The 3,023-nt window shown below is 36.0% G+C and overlaps 1 pseudogene; it reads right to left on the reverse strand.

Annotated features, from left to right (window-relative positions):
* Positions 1-754: 754 nt before the first annotated feature.
* On the reverse strand, positions 755-1,240 carry LOC145807118 (21 kDa protein pseudogene; annotated as a pseudogene).
* Between the last annotated feature and the right edge of the window lie 1,783 nt (positions 1,241-3,023).

A 3,023-nucleotide genomic window follows, 5' to 3' on the forward strand; every position in this document is an offset into this window, starting at 1 on the left:
TAACTTCTTGGTAAAACATTAGATAAGAAGCATCGTGCATTTGTGTAGCTTATTTTAATAACTAAATAAAATAGAGTGACAAGATGTTCAAACAAGATATACCACCAACCCTTGATGAGTCTCATGCAATTGAGTAAAGGAAAAATAAAGAAATAACAATTAATGCATCTCCAGACTCATTTGTTTATTTTATTTTTATAGGACTCAGGTTTAAGAGCTTGAGATAAGTGTAGATGGTACGAATTTTTCTATTCTCAATGAAGGTACACTAAGGTTAAGGGTGGTTGTGACTCCTAATAGACAAACAAAAAAATCCTTATATACTAAGGTCTCAAAATAATTCATATGATTGAATGGCTCCAGTCTCGAAAAAGTGATAATATTGTTAAAATTAAACTTTGAAACAATATGAACGATGACAAAACCACTTGAATACAAAATTCAATTATATATTAATTTTGAAGAGTCGTCGAGTGCCACTTTAATTGATAAATCATTTAATACGCATTTTGAAAAATAACGTTTCTTATGTTACTTTTGCATCCTCTTAATTCATATTCTTAAATAAATAAAACAAAACCACAAGAAACTAATAATTATGATTTTTTTAACCACGTGTCATATCACATATTTTAAAGTTCCATATAAGGTCTCAAAATAAAATCTTCATGGTAAAAACAAACGACATAAAGTCGATCCCCCGCATACTATGTGTCATCTGAACCTTTTGCAATTCAAACATTGTTGGTATGGCTCATTGTGCCAATTGGTTAATTGTTGCTAGTGCATTACTAATAAGTTTCTTAGCATCAGTGACCTGTCCTTGTATGGAGCCCTTAATTTTACTATCTATAGCTTTGCTTGACAATCCTTCCTCACAATCATCTATTTCAGTTAAGGCAGCACTAGTCCAAGTTTGCACGTTGCCCTTGTGAAAAACAAACTTGTCACCCTTGACTTGGCCCAAGAACTTAATCTCTCGTACTGATTGGCTAAGTTTGTCCACACTTTCTTCAACATGACCCAAGCAATCCTTCAAGACTTCGGAATCTGTGGCCTTAAGTCCCTTAAGGGTTTTTAGCTTCAACATATTTGCTTTTATGGATCCAGCTGTTGCTAAGCTTGTCGTCAACGCAGTGCGGGCCTTAACAATATTTGCCAGGGTTGTGGACTCACCTGTACTCGAAATGTACAAGACATAGAGGGCCAGGAGAAGCAATTGAAGGGTAGGTCTTGCCATGTTTTAGAGTAGTGTGGATTTATTGATTGAGGAGGATGGTTTAGAATAGATTGAATTTGTTAAATAAGGAGGATGCGGGTTAAGAGGTCTCTAGGGCAACATTTTATAGAGCATGCTTTGGTCTATTTTTGTTCTAACGTGAGTTGCGCGTAACCCTTGGTGAATATTGTGTCACCAATTTGACCATGTACCATAGCAATTTTGGCATTTACTTTATTTAGATAAGGTATAGATGCACAATATGGAACTTGAAAACTGCATTAACTCATATGAACCAATCATATTTATTGTGTAAATCACGTATAATATGAAAAATTTAGTGAAATTCATTTCCTTGTAACATATAAGAGTTTTATGGAGCAAGTGTTTTTGTCTCTAACGTGAAAATTTTATTGCAAAAAATATATTAAAGTCTCAAAATAATTTATATGATAAAATGACCCCAACTTTGGAAGAAGTGATATAGAAACTTAACTTTGATTATGAATATTGTTAAAATTAAACTTTGAAATAAGATGAAAGATGACACAAAAATCTTAATTCTGAAATTCAATGGCATATTGATTCTAAAACGTTGTCAATTGCCATTTAAATTAATGAATCAAATGATATGTATGCATATTAAAAAATAGAAAAAAAAAATTATTTTGCTCTCTAAACTATCACTCAAAAATCATTTCAACACATGTTATTTTAATAATGTTAATTTTACACCTAAACTATTTGATTTTGAATCAATTTTTACTCTTGCCGTCGACCGCCAACTATGGTCAAATGAAAATTACTAATGTTACATTAGAACTTCATTTTATCCCAAACTAACTCCAAAATATCAATTGACCCCTAAATTTATAAACATAAATAAATTTGAATATTTAATCATTCTATATTGCTACGAAAATCTCAAAAGAATATGTTTCTTTCAAAATACGCGCGGTCTAGATTTTTTACCAACACGATTTTCAACCTAGTACTAATTGATCTATAGCGACCCCGGTCTTTTCTCTTTAGATTATTGTATCCGGACTTAGGCTCCGTAGATCCTGTCATTATTTATTGGTTGTTGTTGTCCTTTAATCTCTTTGTATTTGAAGTATAGGTTGTGTTGGACGGGTCTGGTACAGGTTGGATGAATTTTGATGCCAATAGGTGATGCCCAGATTTTTGGCCTTCACGCTCGAGCGGAGGTTTTAACGCTCGAGCGGGCCCTTCGTTGTTGCTTCTCCGCTCGAGCGGGAGTTTTGACGCTCGAGCGGGATTTTCCATCTCCCAGTATTTTGCTCTGCAGTTCTTCCGCTCGAGCGGTAGTTTTTACGCTCGAGCGTGATCCCTTGTTTTTGCTCCTCCGCTCGAGCGGGGAGTTTGACGCTCGAGCGGGTGCAGCGCCTGCAAAACTTCTGAAAGGGTGCAATCGACGCTCGAGCGGCTTTCTTCACGCTCGAGCATGATTCTGTGTCTTACGCTCGAGCGGGGCTTTCTACGCTCGAGCGTAGAGTCGACTACATCAGTCCGTGATTTCACTTTTCTGATCACTTTTTGACCTACTTTTCATCTCTTAACTTTTAAAAACCGCCCCTTGAGAGTTTCTCTCTCTACTCTTACCTTCTCTCCAAGATTTGATCTATTTCCGGTGGTCTTCTACCCTAGTTCCTTTGGAAGAAAGGTAGAGCTTCGCGAGAGCTTTGTTTTAATCTGAGAAACTTGGGATTTGGAGCACGTGGGTCTTTGGTCTTCATCTCCATCTTCTCCATACGGGTCATTTTCTTCGAGGTAGGGATTTTCC

Source organism: Camellia sinensis, chromosome 14 (assembly GCF_055761805.1).
Source record: "Camellia sinensis isolate YWXY chromosome 14, ASM5576180v1, whole genome shotgun sequence".
Classification (NCBI taxonomy): domain Eukaryota; kingdom Viridiplantae; phylum Streptophyta; class Magnoliopsida; order Ericales; family Theaceae; genus Camellia; species Camellia sinensis.